Below are 17,972 nucleotides of genomic sequence, written 5' to 3'. Positions count from 1 at the left end.
GTCTGTCCAAAGTTGACTATAGAAAATTCATGTGGACATGACATACCATTGTTTCTACAGTTACCATGTACATTACATGGCAGCTAATATGATTTGAGCTTTTCCCATTGGGTACAATGGATCTTTGAGACTGTGTAACCCTAAGGAAGCAATACGTAATATTGGTTAGAACGTTAAGGGTCAGGTTTTGTTACACAAATGCATTAAATGATTACTGATATCATTACCTATATGGCACTGTGATATTTTAGTATTCACAATAAACAGAAGCGGAATTATTCCAGAGACCTGATTTTGATTCCCACAGTAATGGCAAAATAAGAAAACCTTTTGGGTATTATGTGAGGGCCTGTTCATCTGATTCCAGGGCATTAGCAGCTGAAGAGTTAACTGTGCCATTCTACCAGCAATGTACGGTTCCATATAGAAAACACTAAGCTTAAACTTTCAATAATCAATTTTATTTTATTAATTTATTTTTTTGTCACAAGTTCTGTATGTGAAAATGCCTGTAGATGTTCAAATGGTGCAGACAGGTAAATGCAGTAAAGTGTGAATGTAAGCAAACAGGTAAATTAAATCTTGAAAAAATAAGTGTAATCCAGTGGGGAAATAAGTGCAGGGTAGACTCTGGGCTGTTTTCTGTTCAGGATTTTTTGCTCCCGGAGTTCTACTCATGGGACTCAATAAACACTAAAGACCTCAAAATAGAGGTTCTGCAACTTTCATTCAGGCTAAAACTGGACGTAGGTGGATAGAGTTTCAAATTAAAATTCTTAGGAGAGGTCTTAGGGAAAATCTGTACTAAAATTCACAGAACATTTGAATGTTGTTTCAAAGATTTTGTTTTGCTTTTAACATTTGATTTTGGAAAGAATGGACCACATACACTGTTGGAAATTTGTTAGAGAAAAATATTCCATTCTGCTCCTTCAAATTTTCTTCACAAATAATTAGACAAATGAACTTTCTTTGAACATTCTTTTCCTAAGAATTTTCATTGGAAATTCTACCCATCTATGGCCAGCTTAAGACTATGGACACATGAGGTGGGTGCACTGCAGAAAATCTTGTATACCTGTACCACAGGTGTGCTCCATATGCCAAGGTCACTGCATGTTCGTACATCTATCTCATTTACTATGTGGAAAGTATTTGCTGAGCAATAGTGAATACAAGACACTCCTTACCATCATACCATCAACTCTAAAACTATTGTTTAACTACTATCCCCCATCACTATACACTGATTCAATAAAACAAATGCAACACCCTAATTGATTAATCACCTGAATAATAAAAACATTCCACAACAAATGCTAAATGTACTGCTTCAGCTTCCATACAATCTTTCTGTAACCCTCTTCACTTTTCTGTACCCACTCCCGTTTGATCACAAAAAGTGGTTGCAATAAATAACTATAGTGTATATATAGACACAACTATTTTTGTTTCAGATGTGAGGTTATTTTTTTTTTTCTTGTTGTATGTGCCTTTCCTGGGCAGAGTCACTCTTTATTTGCCTGGTGACCACTATCGCTGAAAACTATATTTAACATTTTAGTGGTCACCAGAACAGGAGACTCCAATGTGGATACTTGTTTCTCTGACAGCCTTCTAACATGTCATTCCCCTTTATTTTGGAGAAACTTACTTCCTACTACACCTCCAGGACAGGAAGTGAAGGCCAATCTATCCATTGGAACACAGAAAGGGAAAAAAAAAAAAAATGAGTGAGAGGTTTTAACCCTTACATACTCTATCCCTAACTAAAAGAAAGGGCCACACATACACTCTAACTGTAATCCATAAAAACATTATTCATGGAAAGCCTAAAAACTACATTTATCTCAATTGTAAAATTTTAAAATGCGACAACTTCAATTCTCACACATATATAAACAATAAGTGCAGTGCTAAAAAAATTAATACAAAATAATAATTGTGGTTCAAATAAACACAATTGTTAAATAAAAAGTGCTACATTATAATAAGCGCAAAAAATGTCTGCAACTGTGAAAGTCAATAAACAGAAAATTGTTCATATAATGGTGAAAGTCTGACACCAGTCAGAAAATAGTGTCGCATAGAGATCCTGTTGCACAGGTGATATCAAAAGGATTTCGTGTGATTTTACTCCATTAAATTCGTGCAGGGGTTATGATAAAAAATGCACACTCACCAGATGCACATAATAAAAGCGCAATATATTGAATCATATGATGATTGTAAGGTCTGCCAGAAGCCCCCTTTAATGTGGACCAAGCAAGCAGCATAAGAAGAGACTCCCTCCTCTGGATCTGGGACTGCTCTGCAGCTGTTCTGCGGATAGTGTCCTGGAAATTGTTTGCTCGATACAGAACTAAGAAAGAAGGTGCCCATAGTGTAGTAATTAAATTAATTTATTGTGGTTAAAAAAAACAGTATCATCCACGTGGAGAAACATCAAATAGCAGAGCTTTAAAAAACCATGAGACTGACCAGCCTAAAATGGTCGCCATCCTCCTCCTCTGTCTTCAAAAAAATGGCGCCCGCTCATGCACATTGCAGGCTATATAAGGCCTTCCACTGACATCCGGCATTACAGACACACCCCTTTTGATAATGTGCATGCACACGAAACACATCAAGGAGGAGCCGTACGCCGTGACGTCACATTTATTTTACCATAATAAATTAGTTTAATTAATACACTATGGGCACCATCTTTCTTGGCTCTGTATCGAGCTAAACAATTTCCAGGACTCTATCCGGAGAACAGCTGCAGAGCAGTCCCAGATCCAGAGGAGGGAGCCTCTTCCTATGCTGCTTGCTTGATCCACATTAAAGGGGGCTTCCGGCAGACCTTACAATCATCATATGATTCAATATATTGCGCTTTTATTATGCACATCTGGTGAGTGCACATTTTTTATCATAACCCCCTGCACGAATTTAATGGAGTAAAATCACACGGAATCCTTTTGATATCACCTGTGCAGCAGGATCTCTATGCGACACTATTTTCTGATTGGTGTCAGACATTTACCATTATATGAACAATTTTCTGTTTATTGACTTTCACAGTTGCACGCAATTGTTTGCACTTATTATAACAAAGCACTTTTCATTTAACATTTGTGTTTATTTGAACCACTATTATCATAATTTTGTATTCATTAAACTTATTGTTTATATGTATTATTTAAGGTCTTTTGGTTCCTTTTTAGTGCACATTCTGCTGACCCTATTGGAATCCTGAGCGCTCGCTGTTTTTCTCATCAATTCTCACACATGTATGCCCTTTATGGACCACAAAGGTACATTTTAGTTATGGGGCCTATTGGTTTGAGAATAACGTAATTATTTAAGATACTGGATGTAATACACAGGGCTTTTTGTTTTCAGAAAATAGGTGCAGGAACTCCCCCTTTCCACCTCACCCTGTGTGTCCACCCCCTACCTACCTTTGAGCATCGTTTCTGGGTCATACCCCTTACCCCCCCCTCCCAGTACAGCTCCTTTTTGAGAATACAGAACCAAGTATAATTTTGTGATTCTAAGTAGTTCATATGGAATTTGCTTCTGATAACAAGAATGGCAATAAAATGGATTTCTTGTAGCTAGAAACAATAGATCCACACCAGCCACAATAGATTCCCAACAGCAAGCATCATTAGATCCTCCAGCAGCCAGCAACAATAGAATCCTTCCTCAACTGTAGATCCCTCCCAGCAATGATTGACCCACCAGCAACATAAGACCCACCTCCAGCAACAATAGATCCCCCACCAGCAGCAATAGACCTTCCCAGCAACAATAGACCCTCTGCCAAAAATAGATCCTCTCCAGCAACATTAGATCCCCCAGCAGCCAGCATCAGACCTTCCAGCACCCTTTGCAGTTACATACATTCAGTGCTGGAGGTGCTGTAACTGCACTCCCCCATGTTCCCACTGAAAAAAAAGTCATGGTAATACACATACAGTATTCTGTTGGCAATATCATCCTCTAAAAAAAAAAAATATTACACATATATTTTTTGTATTTTTTAATCCTTTTTGGCTATATGGATTAGCTCTAATTAGGGAAAATTAAAGGTTACGTAAATAGGAACAATTGTTATTTAAAAAAAAAAAAAAAAAAAAAACCTCTTCCACTTGCAGGAACTGACACTATAAGGATGGTTTACTAAAGGCAAATAGACTGTGCACTTTGCAAGTGCAGTTGCACTCATTTTCCGGCCAATGGGTGGGACCTGCATTCATAGCCCAGAGCTCTGTGTTAACAATCAACACAGAACACAGAACTCTGTACACAGGGAATGCTTTACGGAGATGAGGAACTTAGAGATCTAGTAGTAAAAGCAGTACACTTTACACATAGGCACACATTTAACCCCTTGATCACCCTAGATGTTAACCTCTTCCCAGCTAGTGTCATTAGTACAGTGACAGTGTTCAATATTACTTGATCACTGTATCAAAGTCCTTGGTGATGTCAGTGGCAGTTACTCAGTTCCGCCCTGCATTAGTTAATGTCAGATTGCCTGCCGCACTATCGCAGTCCCATTATAAGTCGCTGATCACTAACAGTAGTATATTAAAAAAAATAAAATACAAATTCCAGTATATACAGTCATGGCCGAAATTGTTGGCACCCTTGATATTTTTCCTGAAAATCAAGTATTTCACACAAAAAAGGTATTGCATTAACACATGTTTTGCTATACACATGTTTATTCCCTTTGTATGTATTGGAACAAATATAAAACAGAGGCAGAAAAGCAAATATGACATAATGTCACACAAAACCCCAAAAATGGGCTGGACAAAAGTATTGGCACCCTTAACTTAATATTTGGTTGCACACCCTTTGGAAAACATAACTGAAATCAGTCGCTTCCTATAACCATCAATAAGCTTCTGACACCTCTCACCCGGAATTTTGGACCACTCTTCCTTTGCAAACAGCTCCAGGTCTCTCTTATTGGAAGGACACCTTTTCCCAACAGCAATTTTAAGATCTCTCCACAGGTGTTCAATGGGATTTAGATCTGGGCTCATTGCTGGCCACTTCAGAACTCTCCAGCGCTTCTTTGCCATCCATTTCTGAGTGCTTTTTGACGTATGTTTGGGGTCATTGTCCTGCTGGAAGACCCAGGATCTTGGACGCAAACCCAGCTTTCTGACACTGGGCCCTACAGTGCGACCCAAAATCCTTTGGTAATCCTCAGATTTCATGATGCCTTGCACACAGTCAAGGCACCCAGTGCCAGAGGCAGCAAAACAACCCCAAAACATCATTGAACCTCCACCATATTTTACCGTAGGTACTGTGTTTTGTTCTTTGTAGGCCTCATTCCGTTTTCGGTAAACAGTAGAATGATGTGCTTTACCGAAAAGCTCTATCTTGGTCTCATCTGTCCACAAGACGTTTTCCCAGAAGGCTTTTGGCTTACTCAAGTACATTTTGGCAAACTGTAGTCTTGCTTTTTTATGTCTCTGTGTCAGCAGTGGGGTCCTCCTGGGTCTCCTGCCATAGCGTTTCATTTCATTTAAATGTCGACGGATAGTTCGCGCTGACACTGATGCTCCCTGAGCCTGCAGGACAGCTTGAATGTCTTTGGAACATGTTTGGGGCTGCTTATCCACCATCCGGACTATTCTGCGTTGCAATCTTTCATCAATTTTCCTCATCCGTCCACGACCAGGGAGATTAGCTACAGTGCCATGGGTTGCAAACTTCTTGATAATGTTGCGCACTGTGGACAAAGGCAAATCTAGTTCTCTGGAGATGGACTTGTAACCTTGAGATTGTTGATATTTTGCCACAATTTTGGTTCTCAGGTCCTCAGACAGTTCTCGTCTCCTCTTTCTGTTGTCCATGCTTAGTGTGGCACAGACAGACACACAATGCAAAGGTTAAGTGAACGTCTCTCCTTTTTATCTGCTTTCAGGTGTGATTTCTATATTGCCCACACCTGTTACTTGCCCCAGGTGAGTTTACAGGAGCATCACATGCTTGTAACATTCTTATTTATCCGCAGTTGTGAAAGGGTGCCAATACTTTTGTCCAGCCCATTTTTGGAGGTTTGTGTGACATTATGTCGAATTTGCTTTCTTTCCTCCCTTTTTTTGTTTTGTCCCAATACACACAAAGGGAATAAACATGTGTATAGCAAAACATGTGTTAATGCAATACGTTTCGTGAGAAATACATGATTTCCTGGAGAAATATCAAGGGTGCCAACAATTTCGGCCATGACTGTATAACAGTTTGTAGGCGCTATAACTTTCATGCAAACTGATTGGGATTTTTTTTTATCATAGACATGTAGCAGAATACATTTTGGGGAAAATTTATGAAGAAATTAGTTTTTTTTTTATTGGATATGTTTTATAGAAGTAAAAAATATTGTTTTGATTTTTCAAAATTTTCAGTTTTTTTTAAATTTATATTGCAAAAAATGAAAAACCCAGCGGTGATCAATACCACCAAAAGAAAGCTATTTGTTTTCAAATGATAAAAAAAATTTGTTTGGGTACAGCTTTGCATGACCGCACAAAAAGCAGATAAAGTAGCGCAGTGTGGTATAGCAAAAATGGAAGGGATAAAATCTTCTAGCGCTCAAGAGGTTCAGGCAAAATAGACATCCAGATTTACTGTATATGCACACAAACCAAGTTTAAAACCATACCCCAATGTTAACATCTGCTTAAACTAAAAATGTATAGTGGAAAATTTAAAGGTAGCAGTGTGGTCCTGCCATGTACTGTTCTGCTGGCTGGGAGTCTGAAGCCAGTGAGTGCAGCAGAAATACATGGCAGAGTCATATGGTCGCCTTCCACCATGGTGCTCTCTCTGCTGTACTAAACAAATAAAACTCTGCAGGGCATCACAGGCTTCCCACTGCAGCCTTCATAGGTTGGAAAATGTGGGCTATAGTGTTGCTGCAAAGTATGATGAGTGGAGAGCAATATATCTATTATAAATAAGCCCCATACTGTGAGCACCAGAACCTAGACAAAAAAAAAGTGGATGGGGACATATGAAATCACATTTATCTTCAAACACAGAAATCAACACCATTTTCTAAGTAAGACTTTTAGTCCATTGTAATGACGTCAAAGAGCTGTGACTGGACAGGCAATGAAGTAAAGCGGCTTCAGAAGACTGGTCGCATGGAAAGGATGAAGCCTGTGGGAGGGAGGAATAATGTACATTTTCAACGTACCCCTTTCCCCCCTAGCCAAATGAGCAATTAACCCATGCAATGCAGGGGGGAGGGGCAGAACCCTAGACCCCACTTGTACGGGTAAATTTTACAGCAGCCGTGAGTGGTTGTTTAATACTTGATCATACTTACAAACGATATAGTATGTGACTTCCTTAGGGCCTGTGTCAACAGGAACATAAAGCTTGCTTTTGTCATCGGTTTGAGATGCCTCCGAGATCCTTCTGAATTCATTGACAGGTGTATTTGACCAACTTCCAATATGCATTTCACTTGCGTCAAGCTGCTTCTGGCTTACCAAAGACTTGTATGGTGAAGAAAGCAGTTCTAATGCAAAAAAAAGACCAGTTGACACAAATCCAGTTGTATTCATTCCTTTCTTTTTACAATACTGTATATACGTGCTTAGCATAGAATAATACAGAAAATCTTTTTTTTTTTTTTTTCAAGCCCAGTTACACATTCCAATTGTTAAAAAGCAAGGATTATTCTGCTTGTGCAAAGGATCAGTTTTGCTTGATTCCTCCCATCCCCAGCAGCACACACAGGTCCCTATTTATTTGGACACAAGCACACTTTTAGATTTTTTCAGGTATTTACCAAAACATATTCAAGCTATAGTTATATAATGGATATGGGCTGAACGTGCACACTCTGAGGTTTAATTTGAGGGTATGTACATCCAAATTGGAGGAAGGGTTTAGGAATTACAGCTCTTAAGAGCAGCCATCCCCTCTTTTTCAAGGGACCAAAAGTAACTGGACAATTGAATCAAAAGCTGTTTAATGGCCAGGTGTATGCTACTCCTTTGTTATTTCTTCATCAATTAAGCAGGTGAAAGGTCTGGAGTTGATTCTAAATGTTGTATTTGCATTTGGAATCTATTGCTGTGAACCTACATCATGCGTTCAAAGGAGCTGTTCATGCAAGTGAAACAGGCCATTGTAAGGCTTTAAAAACAAAACAAATCCATCAGAGATAGCAGTAACATTAGGAGTCGCCAATCAACAGTTTGGTACATTCTGAGGAAAAATGCACTGGTGAGCTCTGCAACATGGCATGGATGAATATGTTTTGGTGAAGACCTAAAAAAAACTAAAATTGTGCCTGTGTCCAAATATTTATGGACCTAACTGTACTTACCTTTTATTCACTCATCTACAGCTTCATTTAGCACTGGGAGCTAAAAGAAACACCATTCTGGGAGTAGAGGAGCATGCTACACATTTACACCCGTATTTAGGGTGTAACATGTTGTTAAGCACCCTACCCCTCACCTTCTGAGTACCCAAGCGACACCCCCCCCCCCAAATGACCAACAAGGGTTCCTCTCCCCTGCAGCCGCTGTCACTTTTAAAATGGGCACAGCAGTCTGTGGCTCCACCCACAAATCTGCATTATTCACAGAGATATGTGAATGAATAAACTCTAAGTCCCATCTGCCACTGTGGCAGACAGACTTGTAGTTCTCACCGGACTATGAGTTTGCTGATCACTTGTAGTCTATTACTTTCTGCAGCTCAGTAATCAAAAGCATGTACAGAGGTACAGGCAGAGAGCTGCATTTTTTTGTTGATGTTTGCAGGAGCCTGACACTGCAGCCCTGATCCACTGGTCGTGGGTGTAATACTTTGCAGGCTCCTTTTTAAAAAAAATAGCAAATCCACATTTTTTTTACTGGCAAAAAAACAGGGATTTGCTTTTTACTCCCAGCAACTGAATGGAGTGGCTGGGAAGTGAAAGAAAGGAAAGTATACATGTCTGTGGAGGTCTGTTTTGCCATCCATGGATTACACATATTTACGTTAAACAAAACCCACACCGAATATAAGATTCACTCTACTGTACATTCTGAACAAGGTTCCTTTATCATAATTTCTTGGTTATGTTTTATTTATGCATCTGGATACTGTATGTATTTGTTCTATAAAGAGGTTTTTTTTTTTTTGTTTTTTTTAAATAACCTGTGCTATATACCTCCCTTCTTTGGATACAACGATAGTACTTTCGTCATCAATCATCTTGTTGGAAACATACTTGCAAATTGTAGCAAAATAGACATCTGTCATTAAAATAAGTTGCTCTCATGCATCAAAGCAAATCTATTTCAGCCTTTATTTCTAATTCAGGCTTGGAAAATGCCAATAATATGTCAGTTGGCTCTTCTATAAAAAATAGTTGGAAGCAATCTCTGCCACTCGCATAGAACAGACATGGAATGCTATTGATCGGGTATTGCACGCTATTACCAGTATGTTTTTTATGTGGGTTTTTCACTTTAAACTAAAGTCTAAGGGGCCTATCGGTAAAGTAGATAATGTGACTTTCATAAACATTTGTTGGTGGAGAGCCAACCAGTTGCATGTATTTTAAATGTATGACAGATTCTCCAAGAAAGAATGTTTGTGAAAATCACATTCTCCGCTTTCTGATTAGAGCTCTAAGTGTAAAAATATAGTGAGCGGAGTTCAGAAAGAGCGCACTGAAATTGTGTGTGTTTTTACCAGATTCATGTATATGAAGCGGTCAGAGGTGAGTACTGAGGTTAGAAGTGTTCATACTCGACATTCCTTCCTCAGTGTGCTTTGTTCTCGACTACTGTACCATAACAACATAAGCCTGGGAGTTTTGTAGGGGGGTGGGCAGAGTCTGATGGGGAACTGAGAGAGTAGTTCCCGATCAGGTCTGCCTTGCTTTTTGACAGTGCATGGCAGTAGGCAGATTCCATAGCAGCTAGTTCCCCACCACATCATCCTTCCCTGTGACTCATTTTTCCCCAATATGGCCATTGCTATAGTTGGGTGATGACATCACCAGTATCCCCCACCTCTGTTTACAATCAGCTGAAGAATCTGCCGACTAATAACTGCAGGGTCCGGGATAGAGCCCCGAGCTTGATTCCCAACACAGACTTGTCCCACTCTCAATACTGGCACCTCTCTGTACATCAGCTCAGAGCTGATCTTTATCACTAGTTTTCTAATCTGCAAAGTGGTGGTAAATCTTTAGGAATGTGTCACAGCCATAGTGACAGATTCTTAAAATGGCAGTAGTAAGAGCTACCAGATTTTGTTGCAAGTGGCAGAACTGTTACTGAAACTGGTGCAAATGCTTGACTGAATTAGGCACAGCTAGCTTTAAAGGGAACAGCAGGAAATTGTCAATTTTTTTTGTATTTTCCATAAAGTATCACAGAGTATCTATTCTGCTCTATGCTAAGAACAAAACAAAGTTCTAGTATTTCAGCTTGTATGTTTAACTGTAATGGCTTTCTATATATGGAAAATGTGCCCTTGCAAGAAGGCATACAGTATTAAGATCCTGTTTTTGCTTTTAAAAGCAGTAGACCACACTAGTCTGAGAGATCCTTTAAGATACACCAAATGAGCAAAACGTAATACACCGTCCTGTTTTAAAAGCACATCTAAACCCCCACAAAAATGTAATGTATTGCAATTTATATTGCTGAGGATCTTAGAAAATAGGGATTTATTTCCTATGATCCTCAGCTCCATCTAGTGGCCATAATGCAGTATTTTCTAGAACCACTCATCTTTTATTGAATGAATAACATTCAATTTGTAATGGACATAGCAGGAGAAAATTTGATTTTGCCCAATCCCCATCCAACAAATGTAGCAGCAGTTTCAATGGACAAATGGCTATGTGATATATATTTTTTTTTTTTATAAATTAACCCTTTTTGGCTAACTGCAAGCTTTCAGGGCCCCTTAGGTCCCTTCTTACAACTTTAAAAAACCTAAAGAAAAGACCAAAGGGGCCTTGAAAGATTTAATCTTTAACCACTTCAGCTCTTGCACCTGTATACCCCTGGTAACGCAGAGAACTTTTTACATTTCCACTATGGATATCTGCATGACTGTTTGTTCTGGAGTCAGTGACTTAATAAGTATTGAAGTCTTCGACAGTCAGGCAAATAGCATGTTTACAGGGAGGTCAGCATTAACAGTCTAAACATTTTTATTTGCACAGGAGTTCTTTTAAGGAAACCTGCAATGACAAAAAATCTCGAAGCTTCCATATCCTACTTCTGAATATGCTAGTAGCCTGACACTTATGCTACCCAGTTTTTTTTATTTTCATTGTCTTGGAACAAGTATGCAGATATGGACCTCTGACTTACTGATCTACATACTTGTACAATACTTGATAATACATACTTCTCAGAAAGCATTGAAGCCAGAGGGTCAGCATAGCAGCCAGGCTACAGTCATTGTATGTGGACATAAGCAATGGCAGTACAGAATGATTGGTTTACTTTAAGATGTGTGATATTCCAGCCAGGGTGAGAAAACTTATCAGTACTCATCCATCACATGTTGGTTAATACAAATACCAAGAGAAAATACATAGGTATCATTTTGGGTAAAAATAGAAGAGAGTGAGCTCAATTCACTAAGCTTTAAAGATCTTTACTTCCATAAATTCCTTTAGTTTTCGTAACAAGACCCAATGAGAGCAGAAAAGAATTCACATGGCTGGAAATAATAATTATGCAAAACACATGGGTTAAAGGTTAGAGAAATGAGCCAAGGATCTGTATATGCAGAGACCAAGGGGACACTTGGTATGAAAAGTTGGTGTGTCAACTTTTCTTTTTTTAAAAGGGCAACTATCATTACAGCTGAATAAAACTGACATCTCAATTGTCTGTGTACACACTCATTCTGAGTTCAAATAGTAATCCTTCTACATTTAGTGGGAATGTACAACTGACCATCATAGATCACATCACATGCACTACTGTATATAACACTGTATTTTGTCCCAGTGAAAAATAAATAGAAAAAAGTATTGCTCATCTTTATATTGTACGCAAGTTGCATACAGTTGTTCCGTTATTGTACACCAAGATTGTCTTAAAGAGGAACTGGACTCTGCTCTGGAAACTGTGCCCACAAAAGGCAGGCAGAAGGCAAAGGAGTAGTCACCAGTATTGCCTATGGTATTCCTTTAGCTGATCCTTAACCCCCCCCGGTGGCTTACCATGCCTTTCTGCATGGTGCTTCAATGTGGTGGTGGCCATCTTGGTAGAGCCAGAGATTTGCTTCCTCATGGCAGAGCCTCCACCAAGAGAATACAGTAATACAGTGAGCAATACAGTAGTAAAATCTCACTCCAAATCCCGTGAAACTAGCAGTCAGAAGCAACAGTGTTTTGGATCACACATTGCAAAGATACAGCTATGACGCTGTAGGCATAGGAGTACCTAGGCACACTCAGATACTGGGAGCTGTACTGCTATTCGTAGCAAGAAAATCAAAACTAAAAGGTGCATTTTTAATGGCGTTGCTTAGGCACAATAATTATTTCTCTAAAACAGAGCTATACTTCCCTTTTAGAGATCAGTTCCACTTTAAACATTTCATGGGTTATTGGTGAAAAACTTAATTGTTGTATCTGTTTCAGGACAGCTTTATTTGATGTAATGCTGGAGTTTCCATGCATGGACTATCTGTAGCATGCCAGATAATGTAATTTCCAAGAGTTGTAATGCAGCAGGTTGCTAAAACCTAGTTTATTTCACCAGCAGTACCTCAAAATTGATCTTTGAGTGCCAAATCAATTTCATGAGCCATGTGTGTAGAAGTGGATACTCTTGAAATTACTGGATAAGCAATCCACTTTGGAAATGCCAGCATGCACATTTAGATTTTCAAATTAAGACAACAAGAGAGACTTGTGTAGAACTATGAACACTGTGGAATTTTAGTAGACATATTTTTTTTTCTTCTTTATGCTGGAAAAATACATTCTATATAAAGATGTACAGGTGTCTACAGTGGGCTCTCAAACCCAATTGGCTACAAATTGTGTTTTGGAATGAAAATTGCCATCAACTTTTACCATTACACTAGCTGATTGTATTTTCAGTTAAACAAAATTTAATTGATGTCTATAGTTAGGTGGGACGCATAGTAGGACAGTATTTGTGATATTTACATATACCTGGAATATGAGTTACAACACTGCTAGTCTGATTGTAAAGACACAAGCAACACAGACCACAAAATCTACGTGGGGTCTACATGACCAAGAGTTGGCACATACACTCTTGATACATCCATCTGTTAATGATTCTATGGAGCTGGATTGAGTGAGATATATATATATACATACATACACACACACACACACACACACACACACACACATATATATATACATACACATACACATATATACATACATACATACACACACACATCAAATGCCTCCATGTGAAATTGACTTTACAGTAAAATCCCCCTTTATGCTCTGGTGGCAAATGGCTTTCTTTCCAGCCTATGTATATCTTCCCATGTAAAACATCTACAGTTATAAAGATAGAAATCTCATTCAGAGGTTCCTTATACTGGTCTTTAAACATGACAGAGTTCCAGCTTGTACATTCCCAAAACACCTTGTATTCTCAGAGTGAAGGGACAGCAGTGAGTGGAACTCTCCGTCACTTTGTTGCTGAAAACGCTGAGTGTAATATCCAGCCCTTGTGACTATGACTTGTACAGTAAACCTTATTATTACCTCATTAGAGGTAACCTATTTGACTGATCGAGTGTCCAAAAAAAAATGTTTTTTTTTCCCCAGAGATTTGCATTAACTATCATAGTTAAGTAATCAAACCTAATCGCCTCCTTGTTCCTAGCCTGTTACTGGACAAGGTTTATGCCTCCCCTCTTTATTTCAATCAGCATGTTCCTTCTCAGAACATGTGCATGCAACAGAGTCTTACACTCAAATATCAACCCTCCATTTTCCAGTTCTACTATGTAGAATTACAAGAAGCTGATATCAAGGAGGATTCCGTTACTTATAGTAGTTGCATTTATATTTTTTTTAATGAATCCACACTGTAACTGCATTAAACCATGCATTTATACCTGCCTAGAGTTGTGTTTTTTGTACTATAGTCTTGGAGCAGAATGCCTTTTTAAGAGGGCTAGCTGTAGACAGGCTGTAAACAGGCTTTAGCAACTTTAATGATCACTGTACTTTTAAACAAAGATACACTTTCCCCTCATTCCTTCCTTCGTTCCCACCTAAAGTTCCCCAATCCTTACTAGATGCATGCGTTCCTCAATCCCAAGGTCTTTGCCATTTGTTAACTTCTGGCTTCCCATAGCCTTTTGTGGGAGTGTATCCAGCCCTTCAGAAGCCATTTCATTTTTATTTATACCTGGGGAGGATGAGAAAGTTAAGGTTAGGTAGGGTGGGATGTTAAGATACCGTAAGTGCTCTTTCTTTGAAACTGCTCTTACACGCTGATCACACCAAACCCGACTTTGAAATCGTGCTACTTACAGTGAAGACGCACGATTTGAAAGTCGAATGACATGCCGATTTCAGGTTCGATTTGCAAGACAACTGACAAAGAGGTCTATGCAAATTGTACCAAAAGTAGTGCACGTACTACCTTAGAAATCGGTGTGGCTCTAAACAAGTCGAGACCACACTGATATGACTGCTGTGATTGTGGACAATAGAGTGCAACTTGACATTTGCAAATCGCATGCCGGTCTGCACCCAGTGTGACTTAACCTTTAAATGAGAAGAAGGGAATTCACCCCTTCAACAACATGACTTTCATAAATAGATACCACCACTCACCACTTTTTGTTTTCTGCCCATCAGAATCTTGCTCATACAAGTGTATATTCTTCACCTGGTAAATACATTCCTTTCCTGCAGTTAGGTAAGATATAGTATGCTTTTCAGAAAACAGATATACTATATCACATCTACTGAATTATTCTTTCACAATACCAAACTTGCCAATGATCACGTTTGGTAAGGTTGGATTTTTAAAAGTTAATAAAGCGTGGTTTATTGCAGAGACACAACAGATTACAACCATTTACATATATATTTTTAGACAACTGATGTCAGCGTTAGCGGTTTGTAAATTCTAAGCTCTAGTTTTGTACCTTTTTTTTTTTTTAAATATTACTACAATGCTACCGGTCTGGTGATTTTAAACCTATGCTTAATCATTCTCATACATTTATTAAAACTGACTGCTATGATAAATAACTCCTTTGGAACTCGGTATGCAATCTCGATTGACAGATTCTGTGGCTGAAAATGCTTTTGGCTAGTTTGGATTTGTATTTTTCTTTAAGAGATATGAAGTTATCAACCAAAGTGGAACTGCACTGCATCTGAGTACCACAAACCATAAATGCTATATAATTAATTTTTAATATTCAAAACAAACACCTCCATCCATCCATGTCTCCATGCTTTATTTTTCTGAGAAATCATTTTGAAAAACACCTCCTGGCATTTCTGGCAGTGGCCATCTTGAGTAAGGGTAGGTGATTCATGTAGCAGCTACTTTCTGGAATCCATCTGTCCTTAGCTCAGGCATTGGCTGAGCTGAGAACCCTCCCTCCCCTCCTGAAGAATCATGGGATGTGTGATATCATTTGCCTAGGCATGGAACCCAGGAAGTAACTGAAGGAATGAAAAGAAAAGGTTAAAACAAGTAAATATGATATACTTTCCTATCTATTTACTAATGCTAGCAGCATAAGGATTAGAAATCTTCCATGTTGATTGAGAAAGTGAAGTTCCACTTTAAGATAAGAACAGTACAAGAGTTACCTGCTCTGCATTACGACATAACAATAGAGTGTGCAATTGTATGTGACTCTTGGCAAGTTTACCATAGAAGAAATAAGTTCAAGCAAAACCCACATATTTACCTTTTTCCCCAAAACAGTTCCACTCAAGACATGCCTTAAATGATAACTGTGACAGTTACAAGTGTGCTTATGTTCACTTTCAACTGAACTATCAAGCCATCAAATAGCTGGTGTCATAGCTGAGCACGTGCAGCAGCATGACAATTACTGATCAAACAGAGGATAAGATGGTAGCCTACTTTGCTGGAAAGGAAAGGAAGATATTTTTCTTCAAGATCTATACAAGAAAATGTCCAAAATATAAACATCTTTGTGTCTGTCTGGTTTCCTGTGGAAATTTAGAAAATAGTTAAAAGGAGAAGTCTGGGGTTAAAAAAAAAAAAAAATCATACTTACCTCTATGCTGCAGCATTGCTGTGATGCTGTAGCTGTCCCACATTGATTCTAAGACCAAGAACTGAATGATCACATGAGCACTGATTGATCAGAATGGAAAGCAGTGACTGTGAGTCATCACTCTCTGCTTTGCTCCTCCAGTGCTCACTGAAGTGCCACTGTCAATCAGGTAGCTCGGTAAATCCCCAAAATATGGTTGGGATCCTTCCAGAGCCTGGGGCTGCTCTGTGATATCAGCTGACAGTGGGCTATAGCATGGGTTACAGGAGAGCAAAAGTAAGTGTCACTCATGTGACCTAACAGACTAATGGGGGAAGTGCAATAGGTGTATGATGATACCAAGGTATTACATTTTTTTGAGTAGGGAAAAATCAAATTGTTGTCACCTTGATTAAACTGACATTAATGCATACCAGCAGGGTTCACACTGAGCTTCAACATAGCATTTTTTTACCTTACAAAATATGCTCCTACATCACTCAGGAGATTTTGGTCCTTGCAGTGCACCTTAGAGAAACACTGACTTTTGCTGAAACTTGCCCCAATCTGCATTCCACCACACAATATGTGCACATTAATTTTTTTTTTTATATACAGAGGTAATCACATTCCACTGTGGCATTCAAAAGGAGGTCGTGCCAGTGCTTTGACTTTTCTGCAGTCCATTGTTTGGGTCTTTTATGGCATGATGAACCTCTTTTTTGAAGGCATAATGTCAGCCAGTGGTGCCTGTTATAGAATAGTTGTGTCAGTTAAATCACAGGTTCAGTGTAATGAACAATTGGGAAGAGGGGATCTATTCTGCAAACCTTTTTTTTTTTTTTTGTTGACAGCAAAGATTTAGGTCAAATTTATAATTGTAAAATGAGTGGGAAAGAAAAATCTGAACATGGCAAAAACCATAAAATGTATTGTAAATTGGCACTGTGATTTTTATTTATTAGATTTCTACTAGGCTAATAAACGAGATTATAAAAGTAATATTGGTGTGTAAAATGTGTTCCTTTAAAGTGTGAAGCAAGCTCAGAAGTCAGATCATGTGTTTTTTTTTTTTTTTGTAGAACAGATATTGCAGAATTCACCAACAATAGAAAACAGAAGTGTCTGTGCCTTTATGTAAATCTGCAGCCGAAAACTTCACAGAAGCAGCTTAGAGTGAGAACTCTTGCCATGGCAGATAATCAAAATGTCTGCACCCAGAGTGAATTTTGTTATGATATTGTAACAGTTATCTAGACTAACAGTCCAGACTTGGTGGATATGTTACTTTATCCAGTTAGTGAATTGCTGCATGTTAAAGTTGTGACAGATTCCAAAAGCTGAAAAGAAAAATCTATTAAAAAAATAAAAAAATCTGTTTCTGCTTTTATAAAGCGAATGTACTTGGCTGTCTATTTTGTTCTAAAGAGATTAATTTAAAATAAAATGTATATCTTCTATGGAGTCATGTGTGTTACTTTGCAGAGAGCACTACATTACAGGTTCTTGTTTACTTGTCTGTGTTTGCTGATGTAGATTAAATACATATTACTGTACTTATATTTTTCTATGAAAGCCTATTTATCTTTACACTGCAGATTTTACAAAATCTCAAAGAAATCCAAATTAATAGGAATTTAAAAAAACGCAGCAAAATAAACATGCATTGCTATATAAGAATAGATGTTAATCTGCCCTAAATATTTATAATTATT

The 17,972-nt window shown here is 38.4% G+C and overlaps 1 protein-coding gene across 2 annotated transcripts in view; it reads left to right on the top strand.

Annotated features, from left to right (window-relative positions):
- CUNH1orf21 (chromosome unknown C1orf21 homolog) overlaps positions 1-17,715 on the top strand; it is a 146,968-nt gene extending 129,253 nt beyond the window's left edge. For both annotated transcript variants that reach the window (XM_089678825.1, XM_089678826.1), the window contains exon 7: positions 17,340-17,715. The gene's annotated coding sequence lies outside the window, so the exon portion shown is untranslated. The remainder of the gene's footprint in view (positions 1-17,339) is intronic.
- Positions 17,716-17,972: the final 257 nt, after the last annotated feature.

Source organism: Staurois parvus, unplaced genomic scaffold (genome assembly GCF_062004578.1).
Source record: "Staurois parvus isolate SC_StPar_1 unplaced genomic scaffold, SC_StPar_1.0 ptg000210l, whole genome shotgun sequence".
Taxonomy (NCBI): Eukaryota; Metazoa; Chordata; class Amphibia; order Anura; family Ranidae; genus Staurois; species Staurois parvus.
The sequence above is the reverse complement of the archived record's forward strand: the minus strand, read 5'-3'. Positions and strand labels throughout refer to the sequence as shown.